Source organism: Nymphaea colorata, chromosome 10 (assembly GCF_008831285.2).
Source record: "Nymphaea colorata isolate Beijing-Zhang1983 chromosome 10, ASM883128v2, whole genome shotgun sequence".
NCBI classification, from domain to species: Eukaryota; Viridiplantae; Streptophyta; class Magnoliopsida; order Nymphaeales; family Nymphaeaceae; genus Nymphaea; species Nymphaea colorata.
Window position 1 is genome coordinate 2,944,374 of NC_045147.1, and position 22,559 is coordinate 2,966,932.

Here is a 22,559-nt window from a genome sequence, read left to right on the forward strand (position 1 = left end):
GAGGGTTAAAAGGTCGGGGTGTGACAGTAACAGAAGCAGCGAAACAAACCTAAACAACTAAAGTAAATCATAAATTGGCATTTTGATTTTGAATTGAACGTAGGAGACGAATTTATGCATGAAAACTTTTCAATCCATCCACCAACTACAGAAAGGCATCATATGTAGATCCTACAGGACAAGATTTACTAAAACCAAGTGATTTCACTCGCCTCAGTTCCAATATGAGTTTATTGATTGCCATCAGCAACTAGGTTGCTGACATCATCAAGCAACAGGTTATTTGGGGCTTGGCTAGATAGATGACTTTCCTAGGAGTGCCCAGCTGTTGATGAATGATGATAGGATAAGATGACGACTAGGTCTCACACACTCACACACAGTGGCAAATGAATTTCCATAAAACAGCTTAGTTTCTACCTTGTAGATTAATTATGAAATGCCTAGCCTGCCAGAAACTAGCTTCTTAGATAAACATATCAACATCAAAAGGCACACGACTATAGGAAAAGAGAAAATCCACTACTAAGAAAAATATCATAAAGTTCAGTTGATTTTAAGCACTCTTCATCAACTTTTTCTTTTCATGTCCTTAAAATCTAAAAATGATTTCCATTAAACAGTTCCATGCCTGCGGAACAAATCTGTTGAATCTGCTCTACAAAATTATTAATATTATGAGGAAAAAGTCATTTTTATGAGTTCTTCTAGACCTGCAGTAGTACTAAGAACACTTACCCACGTCTGTTTAACTGAGTGGAGAAGTTTTGGAGCTCACAATGAAAAAAATCATGCACTTAAGTTCATTGAACTATATAAGCTTGTAATCTCTTTCCAAATAACTTGCTAGGTAGGATTTCTCCCCTAATGGCAACTTTCCTTCACGTTTTATTCAGCTGCCAAGGTAGGATTTAATCTCTTTGCTTGCTGACTATAGATATCTGATCCAATTTGCTTTGTGGAATGTAGGATCGCCGGCTTCCAGAAGAATCTATACATGATCTTGGTCGTGACCTTGTCTACGCACTGCAGTAATGTCCATTCACTCTGAAATTTCTTGGATTAGGTACATGTTTAATTAATGGATTTCTTTTCAGGTTCTTGCACTAAGAAGGTATAATTTACTGTGACCTAAAACCATCAAATATCCTACTGGATGAGAATGGGCATGTCAAGGTGATCCATATTTTGTTAAGTTCACAATTTACCTTGCCTTCATCTTAGTTATTATTCATCAAAGTCAGTGTTTAATGTGACCGTGAATTCCTCCGCAGACTTGATTAGTATTCAACAGATGGGCTGTTTACAATTGTGCGACTTTGGACTGGCAAGAAGAATTACTGATATATCAAAATGTTCTCTTTCACAAGTTAGTATCCTAACTGTCTCCTTTCACATTATCTTCCATTCACCATAATGAGATTGTTTTGTTCCCAACGCTAGTTAATTTGAAAATCTTTGACAGTATTTCCACTTATGCTTCTGTCAGTTGCCCCAAGCAAAGTGTGGTACTTCTTGTTATATGGCACCTGAATTGTTTCAGGAAGGTGGAGTCCATTCTTATGCTTCAGATCTTTGGGCGTTTGGTTGTGTTTTGTATGAATGCTACGCTGGAAGACCTCCCTTTGTGGCATATGAATTAACTGCATTGGTTGAATCTATTATCTCAGACCCAGTGCCAATATTGCCTGATAATCCATCTAAACCTTTTTGCAATTTAGTGAACCATCTCCTGGTAAAGGATCCAGCTGAACGTATTCAGTGGTCTGAACTATGTGGCCGCCATGGCTTTTGGAGAACAAAGCTCAGACCTTTGTCTCTTCCTCCTCAGCCTGCTTTCAACACTATGGTGGACCAGTCTAGGCAATCCTGTCTATCTGAAAGGAATGTTGATTGACCACCTTCTCAGAAGGCATCTCAATATCATGGACCAAAGCATCGTGATGGAGCTATTAGACATGATGAAAACTCAGTATCTGCTACAAAGACATTTGAAGTTTCACCTAAATATCCACCGAACTCCAAAAAAGTTGAAGACAAAAGGCTCCAGTGGAGTTGGTGAGAAGCGCAGAGATGCCTCAACTACAGCGAAGGGAACTAATATTCTCAAGGTTTCAAGGATTGCAAAGAAAAATTTACAGAGAGAAAATGATAATGAAAACTATAGACGCCCTTTGCCTAAGGCCTCTGAATGTGATAATGATGTGAAAATAGAAAACAATGATATGGAGCTTGATTTTGGTGAGCACAACGATGAGCACATGATGATTCTAATGAAAGTGAGATATATGTAGTTAATTCTCCTCTTCCTAATGCTCTAATGCCTTTGCCGCCTTGAGATAATGAAAAAGATGATGAACTAAGTAAAACTCCTAACAAGACAGGCTTTCCACCCGATAATGGTAAAAACCACGAAGAGGAGTCATGCCCATTTCCTGCTGAAGTTGCTACCACTACACCAGCCATAGGTCAGAAGAGAGCTACTCGAAATGTTGTGGACATGCAAATGGAGGCAAGAGCCACTGAAGGTTCAGATTCATCGAGATCAATTAATAATCTCTCCCAAGTGCTGTGGCATCCTTCTGACCTTTCTGTCAGGCCAATAATGCCTAGCAAGAAAACTGAAAAGGCTCAAGAAGCAATGCCTCCCCTTCCTTTCATTGTTATGCCTATCATTGAACTTTTGAAATTATCTCCAGGGAAGTTGGATGAACCTCTGTCTCGCATTGCAACCTATTTAACTGGAAGTGCTTCTCATGCAGAAAAACAGAACACAATTAAGTATTTTGAAATTTTGAGTGCACATCCAGATGCTGCTAACATCTTAGCAAATAGCTCAATAATGCTTGTAAAGATGCTAAGGCTTTCAAAAGCTTATGGTCTTCGTGTTCATTTACTTTCATTGATCGGCTTGTTGATCCAACACTTGACATCAATAGAAGTTGATTTGGCATCTTCTGAAATCATTAGAGCACTGGCAGATAGTCTTGGAGATAAACAGGACAAGGTGAGAAGATATGCCATGGCTGCTCTAGGTGAACTGGTGTTCTATGTTGCTACACAAAATGAAAATTGTTCAAGGGATTGTGCTGGTCTTGCTTCTCCAACAAAGGATGGTTGATCTATGCCTAGTTGGCAGGTTATATAGCTGAACTATTACCTTTAATTGACATTTTTTTTCCTTTTGTATTTTATGCATATGTTTTTCATGGTTTCAGGTCTATGACTATTTATTCACTTTTTGTTTGTCACTCTTTTTTCCATTCCTTATACAGGTATCTGGTCTAGTTTTTGCACTAATTTCCTCTATACTGCGAAAAAGGAGAAGATGACACCACCGAGCTTTATGCTTTGAGAACAATTGAAAATGTTTGCAGTCAAGGGTCTGATTGGGCTGCCCGTTTTACTAGTCAGGAAGTGATAGTAAACCTCTGTTACATATTTAAGGCAGTAGGAAAGTAGGAGAGTATTCAATTAACTACTGGATCTTGTCTGGTACGTCTAGTTCGCTTCAGTCCTCCAAGTATTCAGTCAGTCCTAGATAAGTTATCCTTCAAGAATATTACATCTGGCCTTGCTAAAGAAAATCCTCGAGAGCAGCAAATCAATATCAATCTTCTAAACATGGCGATGCTAGGAAGCCACATGTTCTCTAATATGGGTATTCACCTCATGTCTCTTTCAGAGGACAAACTTCTCGTTCCTGTTCTCATTTCATTTGTTGAGCAAGGTCGTGATGTTTTACCTAAACGTAAAACTCATACATATCTTGGAGGATTTTTTCAGGGTAGATTTTAGGGCGATAATCTACAACACAAATCCTATTTTTTAACTTAGGGGATTTCAGGGGTACCACAAGTGAAGCATGTTAATTTGTTTTTATAATCTCTCTGAGTATTAAATTTTCTAACATGTCTATGTCTGCCATTAGATGTTTGAAGGTAGTATTTCTTTCCTTTTGTCTCTTGTTTTATTCTTATATGTTTTTACATGTCTAGGCCCTTTATCATACTTTTGTGGTGTGTATATTTGCTTATAAAAGCTAAAATCTCCTTTTGATTGTTTTGTGATGGTAATTTCAATACACTTCTTTACTAATTTTTCAATAATAAATTGGGTCCTCATACTAATGTTATATAATTGGGGTATACTTTTGTGGTGTGCATATTTGCTTATAAAAGCTATACTCTCCTTTTAATTATTTTGAGATGGTAATTTCGATACACTTCTTTACTAATTTTTCAATAATGAATTGAGTCCTCATAATAATGCTATATAATTGGGGTATTACTTCCTTTTCTTTATACTTCTTGTGAATTTCAGAACCTAATGGATCAGGTAATTTGAGGAAGAAGTTTTCTTCTATATCTTTATTATAAAAACAACATGCTAAGGAACTATAATAAAAGAAATATTGTAAAAATGGTTTTATATATGGCAATTCTTTAATTTGGAGTTGTTCTAATTTTCTAATAGAGTCTTCCTGTTGTTTATCAGATCCTATATTTGGTTGATATCCCAATAAGAGTACCTGTATTTTATTTGTAAAGTTATAAATATTCTTTCCAAATAAGAGTTCCTTTTGTAGGTCTTGGGGATGTTCTCTTTTGTATGCTTCTCAAGAGGCTCTAGTAGTTTCTCCTAAGAATTTTTCTGCCCAAGAAATTTGGATACCAATGGAATGTAAATTTTGGATACCAATGAGATGTACCCAATTCTAAAATTTGGAAGAAACTGTGCAAAGCTGGAGGGAGTAGGCTCTCTTACCCTATTTGTTAATTTTAAATAGTGATTTGTTATTTGCTCAACTTTAGGTGACCACTTTGTATATACTTTTTAAATCCAATTTATCTTTAATTGATTTCTTTTTAACAGTGGAGAAGAAACATTTGAAAAGTGAGCCTAGTTGCAGCAGTGGTTCCGAAATTTTAGGGTTTCGAAATTTTAGGGCGTGTTTGGATAATACCCATATCTAATCTAGTTTTCCAAAACATAGTTTTATGAAAACCAAGTTTAATGAGTTTCAAACACCTTGTTCTTTTGTTTGGATGACACATCCAAAACCTTATTTTTAAATGACCTAATGGAGGCCAGGTTCTTTGCTTCTATTTACAAAACCAAGTTTTGTTAAAACTCGGTTTTCTTCGAATCCGGCTTTGATAACACCTAAACACTTTGAAAGCCTGATTTTGAATTGTCATCTAAACACCCATAGATGAATGCATGTTGTCTAGTAGCTGAGGCCTTCAATTATCGCATGGGAAAGACCATAACAAACAACTGCTTTAAAACAATGAGTGTTCTTGAAATAACATTATGCTTTTCACTAAGCACGTCATAATTACAGGCATCCAACAAATTTAACGAATCCCAGTGTACGAGTACTAGGAAGCCAGCTTGATTCGTCTGCTATCCAGGATGAGGTCTCTTTCAGATGACCAGAACTAGCTTCTCTTCAACTCAGCAGCATGATGTAATCTAATTGCTGTTAAAATATCTTTCCATGTTGTAACATGGTCATTTTTTAAATGGCAGTTTGATATGTTACAAGAAGAAAATGAAAATCTCCTTGATAAGGTTCGCTGTCTACTATACAAGAAGAAACTTTCTGCACCCAAATCCATAGTCGTGGAGAGATTGGCAGTAGCAGATGGAGCAATCAAGGAGATGCGCAATGGGGGAGAAACGAAAGTGCTTGTCGATTCTTTGACGATGCCCATCCTTCCAATGAAAGGAGCAAACAAGGATTCTCGATACAAAGAACAAGAATTAGGAGACTCAGCTGTAGGCAGCAGAATAACTATCGATGATCCAAAAATTGGTGAAAGTAAGAGCCCAGCAGCAGATGACATTGGCCATCTGAGGCATGTCTATTTTCCCTTCCTCATACTTGCTCAGGTTCTATCGCCTTCAACCAGACTGGGACTCTTGAGATGGAATGAGAGAGGGTTCACAGTGTGCACGACAGTTAAGCATGGTGGACTGGAAGGATGCAGCTGTCAGCTCTCGAAGAGAGCTGCCTTAGAAATCGAGACCAAAGAGGTATTTTTTGAAAATGTTTGACGACAAACTTTATGCACTGTCTATTGAGGAATTTGAGATATCTCAAGAAAAGAAAAAAGTTTGCAGCAGAAGGATACCTTCCAGGCTATGTTACATAGGTATGGGTACGGGTACCGATGCGAGTACGGGTATGAAGCATTTTCAAAAAATTTGAGTGCGGGTGCACGGCCGTACACACACAGACATATATGTCAAAAAATTTCAAAATGAATAACATATTCATAAATCATGATCCAAAACACAGTATAAAGAAGGGATGGATTTTCAAAACATTGTATGGAAGATTTTAAATGAAAAGTTGTGAGGAACTATGTGCAAGAAAGGTTTAGAGTGAAAAAGGAAACAGGAAAAGAGGGGGATTTTTAATTTTCAACTCAAAAACTGGACAACTTTGGACTCGATCAAAGTTGACCGAGCCCGAAAATGGATAAAAATGATCTTGAGTACGTTGACCGTACCTGATGCTACGTTGACCGCACCAGGGCCGTACACGTACCATGCGGGTACTCCTCCTTAAGAGGAGTACCCGTGTGACGTAGCTTCCGGGAAGAAGCTACCAGATGGAACCGACGTAAATTGGTACCATGGTTGCTCAAATCATTTCACTAGACTAAATAATTGAGAAGTTCCAAGACCGACTGCTTCAGAGTACTACCCACTAGTTGTTTCCTCATCTTCTAGAGCTGGCGACTTTTGCATCAAATCCAAATGCAGACCTCAACTGCAACTTTTCAAATATGGAACAAGAAAGCTAAGGAACATGTTGAATAACATTTATGTTAGGTGGTTTTGTGAATATTTAATAGTTATAGGAACAGCTCTTTATTAATAGTTGTTTTATTCTTGGACTTTCTATGTAATTTGCTAGTGTTACCCTAATTCTCATTTAATATGAGATTAGGGCATAATAATAAAAACAGAGTGCAGTTTTCTCTCTCTCTCTCTCTCTCTCTCTCTCTCTCTTGTCTCTTCTCCTTTGATCTCTCATGACAGCGCTCACGCAACAGAACGCATATCCCAATTACCCAATAGCTGGTTTGCCATTGTTGGGAATACTGTCTCATGCCAACTTTCATGCCAACTTGGAGGAAGTTTTTGAGCAGGAGAAGCTGACTTTCAAATGTATCCTTACACTATCATGGCTATTGTCAAGCCATGTTTTTACTATTAGCTATAGCCCTAGTTGGCTGCAGTCATGGAAAGACTTTAGTTTGTCAACATTTGATTTGGTTCATCACACCTTGAGGACAAGGTTTTTTTCGAAAGGGGGAGTAATGCAAGTATCCAGGTTTCAGTTCTAGAATCAGGTCTGGATTGGGTTTACTGGGCTGACCCAGAAAAATGACTTTAAATAACAGAATTGAGAGGGCGCAAGGGGGATATAGGAAAATAGTATGTATTTGTGTGAGCATTCACATGTATGCAAATGCATGTAGTGACAAAATAGACTGCAAGGTAGCACTTTTTCATGATGTCACATGCAAACAGTGAAGGGATCAGAATGTTTTCTTTTGAGAATAGCATGAGCGTGTTAAAGTTTATATATATATATATATATATATATATATATATATATATATATATATATATATATCTTGGGCACAGGATTTTTGTTCAGTTTTTAGGTTTCTTTTGTAATTTTTGTATTTTTTATTTATTTTCTCTTCCTTTTTGTTTTGTAATCTTCGCTTTGTTTCAGTTTTTTATGTCCTTTTTGCAGCTGAATTCTCCAGCTGAAAGAGCTGCTTGGCTCTCCAGTGCCTATAATTCTAGTCGTTGGATATCCTAATAGCTCATTAATGATGTCTATGTAAGGGTCTCTTTGGCCCTTGTCATTCTATGCTTCTTTTGAAGCTTTTCTAGGCATTTTTATATATTTTTTTGCCTTAGTATACTTTGTTTCATTGACAGTTTCTTCTTATGACTATTTGTTTAACTGAAAGTTTTCCTTGTGACTTGATATATCTTATTTCTATATCATAGTTATTCACAAAATGTTTAGTTTGGGATTAGTTGAATTTTCTGCATATAGCTATTTCAGATTTTACAGTTCAATGGAGAATTGAGATTGAAAAATGGCAATGGAGATGTGGTCCGCTGTCCAAGAATATCTACACGTCTGTCTTCCAAGTGTATTTGTTTGAAGATTGTAATTTATGAAGGGCAGATTTTTTGGTTTATACTGAAAAAATTTGTGAATCTCTTAATGTTCTTCTAGTTATGGTCCTTTTTTTCTATAATTTTATCAGTTATTTATGCTAAATTTGCATTTTATCTTGGTGCAAGGCTGTGCGAATTCTTCAAAGTGGTGATTCAGAGGATTTACCTGAAATAGTGGAGGGGCAAACAAGTTCCTATGATAATATTACAGAAATAGAAGGAACACAAGATGGTTATGATGATAACAAAATTGCAGATGTATACTTGCAAAGGGCCCTATCGCCCGCTCCGACCTCTCCACCGGCAACCCATTCTTTGCCTCCACCGCCCTTCGTTCCGGCGACCTCGTTTTCGCCTTCACCGCGCCTTACTCCCCCACCATCTCTGCCGACGCCGCCTCCCCCTGCCCCCTCCCTTCCTTCTCCGCCGCCGCCGCTAACCGCTTCCCACGGCTCCACCTATTAATAATAGGGAGCAGGTTGGGTGTGAATCTGGGTCGCACCAGCAAGGCTGCCGCACCCTGGTGACATAGCTGATGACATCCCTTAAGGTTATTTCAGGGCAATCTCAAGGCTGCATCTTCATAACCTAGAACAATCACAAGCAACACATTGAAAAAAGAAGACACAAAGGATCCATAGAATCATGAAAAATAAAACTCTAGATCTGATGTTAGATGGAGGAATAATTTCAGATCTGTAGACAGACTTACATTTGCAGATATACAGGAATATTAAACCTGGCATCTGGCTTAATATTTCCATGCCTGGCACTGGAAATAAAATCTGCAAAATTGAAATGAAGGCAAAAAACCTGTAGATCCAATGACAGCTGCGGGTCAGAAATATCAGAGGGAAACAGTGGAAAAGGGTAATATCATGACGTTCAGGAAAAGGAAAAATAAAAAAATCAGGCACGTTAGGGTTGAGGACCAACAATATTCCTACTGCGGATTTTCTGAAGAATGGAAACAGAGAAGGAAACATGTTTGAAAGGAGAAAAGAACCTTTGAGTAAGGAAGAAGATTAAAGAAGGAACCCTTGACTGCATTTTTGGTTGCATATCTCCTTGGACATACCTTTACAAAAATCTACAGCTTGTTAACCTGCCTCTGATACCATGAAAGATTTTGTTATTGCTGTAGTTTCACAATACAGAGGAGAAGAAAATAAGAGAGAACACAAGAGGGATGCTGCAAGGTCACTTCTGTCAGAAATAAGTCGTGCCATAATTCTCATTCAAATATGTTCAGCTAACAGAAAATATGTTGAAATGCAGTACATAAGGATGTGTGGATCTGGATGGCATGTGGCTATGAATTTAGACTGGATCCAGTTAGATCAAAGTCAATGGCATCTGCTTAACACTGGCACTTCTGATTGACATTAAAGAACTGTATAAAAGAAATAATGCTGATAGGGTCTACTTTTTATCTCTAACATCTAAATGCTGCTTTCTATTTTGCATCTCATGTTTGATACAACAAAAAGAATCCATCATTTTTTTTTCTTCCTGAGAACAGTAGGAAGGCTGACCTTTCCCAACTCTGGTTTCTTCCTTGTATGAAGTTAAAAAATCAAGAGCATTTCTGACAAAGGAATAAAAGTATGATACCTATAGCCTGCTTATTTGAGATATTTGAGTCACTGAAGTCAATTCCAGTAACAAAGAATGCTTACACTGAACTTGGGATCTCACTTTTGGCTTCCTAGTCTCCATAAATTTTCACTCGCAGGTATACATATGTATACCTGTGCAGCATCTTCTTTTTCATAATTATCTTCATTCTTTAGCCTACATTTTCAATTTTTCGAGCTATGGTATGCAAATCATCACTGTTTTCTTTTTTCAGTTTTCCAGGGCTTCATTAGTAACCTGCTTTATGGCTATTTGTGTTAAAAATATGTGCACAGCATCAATTAGTTTTTTTAGTTCTCCAAGGGGCGTTGTTAGTAACCTCGTTCATGGCTGCTACAAATATGGGCTCACACACACACACACACACATGCTAAGTGTCACGTGTTTCTTGGTTCATGTATAATTGTGTGTGTGCATCATACATGTGTGTGTGTAAGTGTATTTTGTATGTAGTTTTGGTCAGTGTATCTTCATGTTTTATAATTTGTTATTATTCGTTTCTGTACTTCCATTGGTTTTGTCAAAATTGGATTTTCATCAGAGCTTTGACCAGCTCCAACGGCTCCGTTTAGAGTTTAGACACATTGAAAGTAGTTCAACAGCTAGTTCAGGGCTGCTTTGTTGTATGTTTTGAGGGATGAATTCCTCATACATTTCATGTTTTTTGTAAGCATACTTGGGGAACATCATCAATTTATATGTTTTGAGTGGGTGCTTGTTTAGTTTGCCTTGATTCTTTGTATTAGAATCCTTCATTTTGGGCTGTTTTGGGCCTCTACATTTGCAAGCATTTTATCAAGTTGGTCCTTGGAAATTCTGATTTCAAGGTTGTATGACAGATCGCTAGATGAATTTATAATGTCTTCCATGGAATATAAACATGAAAGGTAGATGTTTGTACAGTGCACAGCTTGCTTGTTTTGTTCTCGTGTTCATTCACTTGCTGGACTGGATAAACCTGCACAAGCCACAAATGTCAAAAGATTAATGTGACACAAAGGAAGCATGACAATGACAATGAGACTACTATTGTCAATGGAGCTACATCACAAAATCTAAGTAAACCAATCACAAATAGCAGTAACAAATATAAAGCACATATACATGGGCATTTGATTTGGATTTTAGAACTATGGTTGGATCCGAGGTCTAATCTGATCAGCTTAAGGTGTTGAGTTTGGGTTTTGGATATAGGGTCAAGATCAGAGGACTAATCTGATCCAGTTTAGATGTTGACCTTATGTTTCTTCAGAACTAAAATAGGATGCTGAACCAAAAATATCAAATTTGGATCAAAGGACTAATTTGTTCCGATATAGGTCTCGGATTTCTATTTAGGACCTATGATTTGATTCAGAGATCTAATCTAATCCCCTTTTCAAGTTGAATTTGAATTATGAACCCATGAAATGGATCGAAGATCTAATCTGATTTCATTAATATGTTGCTTTTGAACAATGAACCTGACATAAATAGGATGTTGAACTTGACTTTAAAAAACTAGAATTTGGATCAGAGATCTAACCTGATCTGGTTTAAGTGTAAATATTTTTTGTATTTTCTACTTCTACTTTTTGAATTTATTTTCTTTTCTTTTTCTTTTTTTTTTTTACCAAAATCAAGTAGCTGTTGGATAACCTCCAACAGCTACCACTTAAGGTCTCTTATATACATGTAAGAGATTGATCCCCTCTTGAAAACTTTCTTTTATACTTTCAATTATTCATTTTCCAGCATCGGTTCTAATATTTATCTCCCTAATGAGCATTTACCTCTTGCAACCATTTACCAAGTTTTATGTTGTGACTTGGAGTATATTTCTCTCCTTCAATAGAAATTTACATAACAATTTAACTTATTTCTCTATAGAATTTATACCTAAAGTTTAGCTTGTGTCAATAGTTTAAAACAAGAAAACAAAAAGTAAATTAACTAAACATTACACATACACGTCAAATACACAAGATTAAACAAATACTTTCAATAACAAGGAAAGCAGCTGTACCATGGAGAATCAAATATATATATATATATATATATATATATATATATATATATATATATATATATATATATATATATATATAAAATCTAAGATTATCACTGCATGAAACAAATCTTTATGCAGACAATACATCTCTAACTGTTATATGTTGATGGAGCTGCAAGTATCAGAATAACTAAAGCAAAGGCTTCAAAATGGGTAAAAATTTTTAATCATGAGAAGCTTTTATGTGAAATAACAAATTTTATAATTAAACATTTGTGTCGTGCCAGCAAATACAACTAGCTCTTGAAATAAGCATGAAAAATCTAGGCAGCATAAATTGCACTCTAAAGTCAATGTTGACATCCTTATATTAATTTTTGGGGACAAAATAAGAAGAAAAGATACCTGTTAAAGGATGTCATGTCGATATTCTGTTTAAATTTCAGAGGCATAAGAAGTATAAAGTAGTCTGCCATTTCACAGTCGGATGGTCCACGTGCAGCATCTATGTCAATCTCAACAAGGTCCTTGAACTGTCAATTTGAATAAAATCCTGGTAAGAAGATACATCTCAAACAGAACGAGCCATTATCTTGTAAGTGTGTGTATCTTACAACTAAGGAAGCAGCAATCTCTTTAGAAATGAAATAAGTGACATAAAGCAGTAAACTTAAAACAAGCAGGCATTCACATGCCATCACAATCATGCTACAAATCTAGAGAACATAATTCCAATCTGAATTTCAGAAACTTCTGATATGGTGTCGTATAACTGCTGCAATAATGGTTGTATGAAATCACTTGGGTTGGGAAGTGTTAATGTTATATCTTCATATACTATTGAGAAGCTCCATGTAAGATTTCGTATTCTTCACATTAACTTACCGCAGTAGATGGAGCTTATGTAACTGAGAAGAACAGGAGCTAGAAACGTAGTATGATGATGTGGTCGTGACCAAATTAAGATATATAATTAATTATATAGAAGTATTTGTAGAGGAACCAATGAAGGATTTTATTTTTAACGGACCACCAAGACGGCTACAATGATAACCCTTGTTCTACTTTGCAGGTTGCTTGTGTAGTGCTCAAATACATAAGGAAGAAAGGAAAGAATAATGACATCATATAGGATGGAGGTAAAAATTTAGCAGTTAACAACAACAAAAAAGGTGTATAACTAGCACCAGCTGTGTAAAGTACATGAAGATATATGCAATATGCACCATTATGTGTTTCTGTGCGTATATGTACCATAAAATCAATATGGCATTCTGAAAACACCCCATCCATGTTCTGCATATCACAGTGATATGATATTTTGACAAATATTGTGATGATATTCCAAATTTTTGGCTTCTTAAAAAATCACAAAAAAACTCTTGCCAGATTAAAAATTATCATGAAAGATATTATATATTGTGAATTATAATACACACATGATATATATGTGAATTTATTTTTACAATAGCATTTTACAAGTTAAAACATAAATTATCCTTTTGCGGTTTTGGCAGCAAAAGCCCCAACAGACGTATTATCCCATATTTTTCAAACAGTTCCATCTTGTTATTTTTAGTACTTTCCAATATCTTTTACATGATTCTCCCAAAAAAAGATATTTCTGGAAAATGAATTCCAATAATAACTTCTCCAAGGATCTGTTGATGGTGATAATGGCATGCCTGCATATCTGAAAGTTTGTGTGAATGCACAAACTTCTTAACTTAACAAGAACTTGAATACGATAAGTAGGAAAAGAAAGAGTGAAGCTGAAATTGGAACGTGAATAACTATGCTGACCCTTGAAACAAAATAAAGCAAACGAACTTGAAATAAACAATCAAACCACCAAAAATAGATAAAGCTAATTACACAACATCGACCAAATTCTACGTCACATGAATAAGTGTGGGCGTGGAAGTGTGTGCCATGCAACATTACACGAATCTGTGAATGTGCTCCTAGAACTAAGGTAATTGTACTACGGATAAGAAGCTTCAATCCTAAAAGTGCAGATTGCACAGCAACAGTGACGGATACACTACACCACCTCTTTGTTCTTATGTGCACGACTAGCATATTCAACTCCCTGAGAACAAGATGGACAAGAAACTGAAATAATAATTAACGCAGTGTAACTTTAATATCTCACGGCCAACAAAACTATTATGTTTCCAAGGCACCAAGAAAACAGTCTTAGATTACAAATACTATATTCAAGATAATTGAAATCAGCAAGAAAGCCGAAGAATATACAACGGTAAAGCAGCATGACTTGGGCCATGATCTATAACATAATAAGACAAGGGCGTGTCATCGACGTCTCAGCAATTCACAGCAATATGAAACATCAAAATATGGGACCCGCCACTTTAGGGTCAAATGTGTGACTGACTAATGGTTGTGATGACCCAAAAAGAAAAAAAAGGAGCAAGGAATGGAAACCTAATTCGGAAAAAAAAAAAATGAACCAACAGAAGGAAAGAAAACGACCAACATATAGAGAGGCCGACGTCCGTATCCGCGACCTGATTCTTCCTCAGCTTACCCTCCGAATGAGCAGCAATCCAGATCGTCCTCAGAGGACCCTTCTTCGCCAAGATGAACGGGTGTAAAACATTTTTCGACAACCCTGTAAACTTTAACCCTCACTCCAGCATAATCACGGCGTCAATTTTCAGACGAGCTCGCCAGGAAAACACAAACCTATCTCCACCGATCCAGCGAGATCTCCTACCCTCCAAGGAAAATCCCTCCACCGATCCAGCGAGATCTCCTACCCTCCAAGGAAAATCCCTCCACCGATCCAGCGAGATCTCCTACCCTCCAAGGAAAATCCCTGGAGAACTTAGCTTCATTTCTAAGGCACACACGCAGCAATCCATACCGCCTTCAGAAACCCTCGCTCCTTCTCCCTCTCGACCACTTTCCCTTTCATTCCAAGAAAACCCTCGCTCCTTCTCCCTCTCGCCCACTTTCCGTTTCATGCCAAGTGCCGCAATTGACGGGTGTGGAAAGCTAAGCAAAAGCAAATATTCATAATACTACTTTCCACACCCGTCAATTGCTGCATTGAACCAAAATTTTGCAGGAAGAATGAATTGGACTTCGGCCAGCCAACAGTTTAATGCAGCGACACACAGCTCATGCCACATTGCTCGTGTAAACACCAAATTGATACTCAGCAATCTGGCTCCATTTAGATGCACCATGGGCCTGAGTACTGTAGAAATTAGAGCAGCGATACTAGAAAGATTTGTGTTTGTGATAGGTAACAAACAGAATATTAAAAAGAACTCCATCCCCACAATCCCACACACTCCAGGGAATACCAACGTCAACCCAAATCAAAACTGCTTCTTTCGCCTCCATTTTCCACTTCAGCAGCAATATGTGCTCCTTACAGTATTTCCAGGCGTGGAGGGCAGGACTTGGTGCTAATTCATGCCTTTTGTATTTGAAGTTGTACGGGCTCGAGACAAACCAAATTATAGCATCGAAACAGTCTTTATAGCATAGAAACAGTCTCTTCAACATCTCAAAAGAATCTTATTTTTAAATGTTCTCCCATGCCATCATTTTAATCCTGCAGTAAACCCACCAAGGAGGGGTTTCTTCACAAATTAGCAAGTTACTGGATGTTTTTAATGTTACCCATGAAAAATAAAAGAATTTCATCAGTGCAAATTATAGAAGAGACATGGGGGCAACCTCTTCAATTGGATGGCTTTATAGTTACTGGCTGATATGCTTTCCTGTCATTTTTTCCTTCTATTAGATTTGTTGTTCGCTCTTGGCCCTGCTTGTTTGCAGCGGAAGTGGGCAGCGTGAACGATTGTCTTATCTAGTTTTTGTACACAAGCATGCTCAAGTTAGTTTGGACTTTATGAATTTTATATACATATATATATATATTATGTAGTTTAATTGAGTTTACGAACTCTAAATTAAGGATAAGGTAGATTTGTAAACGAGAAAAGTAAGATTTCTAACGAAGATCCATAAACTACATGTTCATCTAATATTGCTGAGAGGCCCAAAATCAGCAGTTCTCTTAAAGGACCAGCACTCTAGCCAATGCCCTCTCAACGTTGATATTAAAAGCGTAATCACCATCATAAACCGGATATGAATCCACCTTGGTTTTTACTCATATTATTCATACTAAACGAGTTTTTACACATAATGATGTAACTCATCACAGAACACCTTTCACAACATTGATATCCTATCTTTGGACAACAACATCAAGTTGTAAGTGGTATTCCATATTCAATGACAAAGATTGACAATTAACCATGTCAAACAACAAATTGTTCACATGAAAACCTCATATATAATCATATATTTATTACCAACAAACATGTTTGAACTTCTGCCACACAGTACCCTTGCTTTGGGCTAGTCACTGTCTACATGAAGGACAAACAACCAAATATTTTAGTATTCTCAAATGAACTAACTTCAACGAAGATGCAACTTTGGTAGTATGTTGTTTTAGTCTATCTAGCTTTAAAATATTAGACGCATCCACAATTTGAATTTGAATCCCATTTTAACCATGCACAAACTATTCGATATCCAAAACAAATGGATCTATATAAGGTCATAACCTTTGTTCCAAAGCCAAATGGATCCTTATCATGACTTCAGATCCAGATCCAAACAGAGCTAGATCATGATTTCATATCCAAACCTCAAGAGATTCGGATCATGGTACTAGATCCAAATCATGAGTTCGGATCCAATCCCAATGGATCCATATGATAGATCTGGTTCTAGACCAAATAGATCCAGATCATAACCTTGGATTCAAAAACAAATGGATCCAAGTTGTGAACTTGCATAAAAAATGTATGGATCTAAATCAAAGGTCGAACCTAATTAAATGGATCAGTACATAAATCTGGACCCAAAAATAAATATGGATATAAGCATTTCAAATATCAAGATTCAGATATGAATTTAACATGGACCCAAAACAAGAACAAAATCTAGATTCAATTTATTTGGATCTAAATCATATTGTGGTAGAAAATAAATCCAACAATAAGAATCAAAATCTAGATATGATATGAACATGAAATCAAAATACATCTAGATTCAAGCAAACATAAAAATGAGAATAATCAATATCAATAATCTATAAATGAACAGATTTAGTGGCATTAATCGCATAAAACGGAACTTCAAGGTCCCATTATAAAACCCCGTAATGAAATTCGTTTTAAACAATTGAATTTCTTTTTTTAATAAAAATTAACTGCCAAAACGGCGGGAGGGGCGAAGGCCAACGGCCTTCCCCTTCCGCGGTTCCGCCCACGGTAACCGCATGGCGGCTACGGTTCCGGTGGCGGTCGCCTGAAGGGGGACCCAACCGGGTCCCTGTCTCTCATTATTGCCCGTCACCTACAATAGCAGCGGGCGCTGCTGCTACAGATCGGGCCCTTCCCTCTCCATCGCCTGTAAGGGGGCGTCTGTTTAGCACAGATGGACATAAATCCGCTCTGTACAGTTTGTGTTTGTGCGATTCAAACGCAGAAAGTCTGTCTGCGCTCTCAAGGGCGAGAGTACGGACAGAAAATCTGCCGGTTAGCGGTGAAGGCACGCAGAAGCCTTCTTCTTGCTCGCAGCAGGTCTGCTTCTTGTAGCAGGTCTGGTCGGAGTTGGGGTCGTTCCCTCACCAGTTGTTAAGTGAATTGCTTGTTAGACATTGCCAATTTGTGAAGGGTAATGGTCATCTTTTTATCTGCATTATTTTTTTTTCCTATGTTGAGTTTAAAGGGAGAGGAACTGGACAAATGTCTGTGACGGCTGAAAAAATCTTATCCATGGTTAAACGTTCATGACAAGCATCCACTAAATGTTAATCTATGAATCTTTGTCTGCTCCAGACAAACTCCCCCTAAAGAACGAAGGACAGATGGGTCCCTCTCTCCCTCTTTTCTTTACGGCGATGGCGGCAGGCGGTCGCCACCAGAAGGGTGGTGTCGTGGTTACCCTCCTGCCTCTGTTTCAACAGCCAGGGAGGGCCCGCCGGCCCTCCTTCTACCGTCGCAAACCGCTGGTTGGTCCTCACCCTCTCGCCTGAACGGGAGCGACGAACCCAGACGCTTCCCTCCCCTCTCTAGGTAGTCGGCGGCAATGGCAGCCGTCGCTGAAACGGGGAAGGGCCATAGGCCCATAGGGCCCTTCGTTTCTGCTGCCTGGGGAAAGACGAGGGTCCCTCCCTCTATTCTCTTCACACGATGGGGAAGGCCAAGGGCCTTCCTCTGGTGCTGCAACCGGCAACCGGCAGAGAGGCTGTTGGGCCTCTCTCTTTCTTAGATTTGAGGGAAAGGGAGGGGTGCACTGCCCTCTCTCCATCGTGTTCAGGCAAAAGGGTCGAAAGGGAAGGGCTGGCCGCGCTCCCTTCCGTCGGTTTCCGGCAGGGAGGGCGTCGGTCCTCCCTCCGCCACCAGCGCCTTATTGGGAAAACACACACACACACACACACACAATCGTAGAGGCACTCGAGGGTGCCTGCTGAATGCTGCGGCGATGTCGCCGGCAATCCGGCACCGTTTGGTGCCTGCCCAGAGAGCGGGGAAAGAGAGAGTTCACGAGAAGGAGAAAGAACGCTGGAGACGAGCGTCTCCTCCCGCAACTGTACGGCTGGCAAAAATATTTTGGAGGCCATTCCAGATGACATCCGCAACCACAAAAGTAACAAGGGAAAAAGATGCCAAACAAAGCAAGAAAATCAGATTCAACGAAAAAAGCATAGAAATGGACGAACTCTCATACGACATCAAGGCATAAACAAATAAATATGTTATACAAATAAATCTGTTATGCATGCCAAAATAATTTTAAGAATCGATCATGCTTGACATTCCAGAAGTTCACGGAAGCATACTAATGTCATTGATAAATATGTTATACATGCACTGAATCGATCATGCTTGACATTGATAAGGGTTTCTTCGCTTGCAAACTAGAAATTTGACTTTTGATGTTTGTTCTTCCCAAATAACTAAAAGCTCCGTCTCAATACTCTAGAAAATGTATTGTTTTGAAAAATGTTGAATAACTATAACACTATATGGGTTTTGAGTACTTTTTTCCTATTTGAATATTTATTGAAATTCCAGATCTTCCCCTTTTTGGAGTTCACTCTACAAGTAACAGGTCTGCCATCATTCTATGTTTTCAAGGATCATGTATTTCATCAAACATTTGGCACATAATATATTGAGAAAAATAAGTATGATAAATCATAAAATCCACAATAACTCTGTCTCGGATGACAGCACAAGTTTGATTGCAAGGATAACTTGAATGTAAAGATGAGCAGTCTGGTCACATGAGAATCAATAAAACAATATTACAAAAATCATGAAAATTTTATCTAGATTTAAGACATGCATTATGTAGTTTTGAGGAATTGCTTTCTACCCTGAAACGGACAAGCTAAAGGTCCTGAACTTCTTCTCGATTTACCAAGAAATAAACATTCAACTTGCTATGTCAGCAGTAATAACTAATGAGAGCTTTACATAATAATTAAGAAGGGTCTTCGTTCAAGAACCAGGGCGTGCAGATGGCTAAAAAATCTAGCTAAGAGGAAAACATCGACCACTTTCATAGATACTTCGCTTAATGTCTTAGATTTGTTTCAATATATAATAGAGATCTCCTCATCTATTATCATCTATGTTTACCAATGCAATGCATTAGGATGCATATGTGAGGGTTATTTATTTATTTATATAAACAATTAGTTATCAGATCCTCATCTATCAAACTTAATGGAATTGTCTGGTTCATTGATTTTAGCAAAATTATATGATATAGATTGAGTTAAACACTTGTATTTTTTAAATGTTGTAGAAATAAATGAGTTTCTTCAGTTTATTCCATTTGTCGCTTTTAAGAGGGATAATACAATTTGGTTTTTTTTTTTCAACTTAATCTCTACCATCTGATATTCTCATAAAGTTTCGTACATGAAGCTCTCATAGTGTGTATGTATGTATATATGTATAGGATTTGTGGATTTCTTCATCCTGATTCAAACAAAAAAACAAAAAAAATCCTTCAACCTCTCACAGCATACTACCTAATGTAATGCACAGGTGGCATGATTAGAGGAACTCAAATGGCCGGAGGATTTCAACTTTACATATATATCAACCGGCTACCTCTTTGTCTGGATGAGTTTTTTTTATTTTGTGCAACTAAAAACTGTCACAAAAGGTGCATTAGCAACAGCAGTTGCTCGATATGGTTTTTGAACAACATAAAATAAAAAATCATTTGACTATAGAGCTAGCTTGTTGATATATATATATATATATATATATATATATATATATATATAATCATTTGACTATACAGCTAGCTTGTTGATATATATATATATATATATATACAAAATTGTTCTCATAAAACTTGGTGCTAGAGGCTCTGATTGTGCCATGCATGGGGACCAACAGCTCCAGATGAGGTATTGGTGGAGCCTAGTAAAATGCAGAGTTGATGGTGGCAGCAGAAGCAGTGTGCTAGAGAATAAATTTAGAACTTCTTACCCGGACACCGCAGGCGCATCTCTTGGCAGTATTTTCGGGACAAGTGCCACCTTTTTTGCTGCATCAATCCTCCATTGACAACTGCGTGCTAGAGAATGACATGGGTTCCGACTAGGACATGAAATACCATTTCTCAGAGCTTTCTTTCTTTCCTTTTCCAGTTGCTAAACAATAATAAATTTTTTGTTCACATATGCCCTTTGGACCTAAACATTACAACTGAATTTCTTCTCTCAAAACTCTTTTTTCCTTCAAGGTTTAATTTTGCTTAATCAATACTTTTTTGTACCAAAAAAACGAAAAGTTTACTATCAACCAAACGTCTTAAAATTGTAAGTTCTTCAATGGCGGCCAAAAACCTTGGCTGGTTTTATTCAAAATAATAAGAACAATAACAAAATATATAACATTGTTAAGTTGACCTGTTTTCTCCTGACAGAGGATTGAAGCCGACATACTGTACTTGTGTCCCTGTGAAGTTGAACCATATGCCCACCAAGTCATTTGTATTAGTGGGACTCTCCCATCACATCCAGCACATATGATTAAAAGGATAAGAACGTGACGGCGACGTGATGCTCAGCGTGGCCAAAATTCGTCAAGAGGCGTTCATTATGGTACGTTCATCAGCTTGAAGGTATCTCATCCCCACACTGTAGTGGCTGTTTGTATTCCCATTACAGACAATCTCATTGCTTGCATGCGGCTGTAACCAAGGATGAGAAGGAATAGATGACCACAGAAGTCCTGTCATTAATTAATTAATCAATATTCCAACTTTTCCTTGTTCTTCTTTTTCGAGATTTGGTTGGAAGGAAGTGGTAGGATTTTATACGCTACAACCGTAGTGTTTCATACCCACTATGATTTTTCGCTGCTGGAAATATCAGAGAAAAGAAATTCTCGCTCTTATCCTTCCAGCATGTGGTATTGAATCTGATTCTGCTAATTGGGTTCATTGCTTTCTCAATGAACAACGAGGAGGAGAGAGAAGGGAAGGCATGCTGCATGTCCTATAAATTCTTCTGACAATGAGAAGCAGAAGCAAGAAGTGAAGCAAGAGCTACTAGCTAGTGCTTTGTTTCTCTGCTTGTCCAGTCAAAGAAGGGAAGGTGAAATGGCATCCCTGAAGGCTGAGAAACCAGCAGCACCCCAAGCAGCGCCTGGACAGGCCAAGCCCAAAGCCACTGAAGGCTCGAAGTCTCAGTCCTCAAAACCTGCTGCCAAGAAATCAGAGCAGAAACCTCGAGAGCCAAAGAGGAAGGTTCATCCCATCTCTCTCTCTCTCTCTCTCTCTCTAGTTGTTATTTGGTAATTAGCACTCATTTTTGCTCTATCTATGTCTGCACAGGCAAGAGGTGGAAAAGCAGCATCCAAGAATTGAAAGTAGTGCCTTCTCATAGGCTCAAGGTTGGCTACGATCCATGCTTTAGCCATGTAGCTGACATTGATCAGCTTATAAAATAATTTAAGGGTGTTTTGATTTCCATGTTCTAGATATTATCAGTTCAATATAATTTAGCTTCCTTCTACAGCCAGTGGTACACTTTCGTTGTTTTAATTTCCACAGAAATAAAATGAAACTTGGATGATATTTTTATCTGAAATTTGCTAGTCAAGAAATAAAATTTCTAAAGCGTAAAAGGTGCCCTCCTTTTAATAATTAATATGTTTAAAAGTTCTATGAGAAACTTCCAGTAAAAATGAAAAGGTTTCTTTCCTCCTCCTAACACAAGAACGAGTTTCCTTGAGCTCCCAACAGCAGTAGCCATTTAATGAGGCAACTTGTACACCGTGACCAAGATGAAGAAATAAGTTTGAAGCCAGCCGATGATGATGGTGGACATTTTGTCTTGGCTTAACTGAAAAAAGAAAAAGAAACTGTACATAATGATCTATTATTTTACATCACAAGTTTCAAGATTACTCGTATACAAATCTTTTCCTTGATTTCTATAAACTTCTTGCTGTTTTTATTATGCTTGTCAAACTTTAGGCATCCATTTGGTCATGTGGACATACCGAAGCTGTCACAGTGAGCTGACTATTATTCATAAGGCATTTTTAACAAAATAACCTGAAAGAAAATAACAAGATCGTTCCCAATTTTAAGGCGTGCAGAGTCATCGCAATAT

The 22,559-nt window shown here is 37.7% G+C and overlaps 1 long non-coding RNA gene and 1 pseudogene across 1 annotated transcript; both read left to right on the forward strand.

Annotated features, from left to right (window-relative positions):
- The first annotated feature begins 351 nt into the window (after positions 1–351).
- On the forward strand, positions 352–7,525 carry LOC116262179 (serine/threonine-protein kinase RUNKEL-like; annotated as a pseudogene).
- A 13,725-nt stretch (positions 7,526–21,250) lies between these two features.
- On the forward strand, positions 21,251–21,958 carry LOC116263064 (uncharacterized). Its single transcript, XR_004174557.2, has 2 exons — positions 21,251–21,688; positions 21,776–21,958. It is a non-coding gene; the product is annotated as an uncharacterized LOC116263064 (long non-coding RNA).
- The last annotated feature ends 601 nt before the right edge of the window (positions 21,959–22,559 follow it).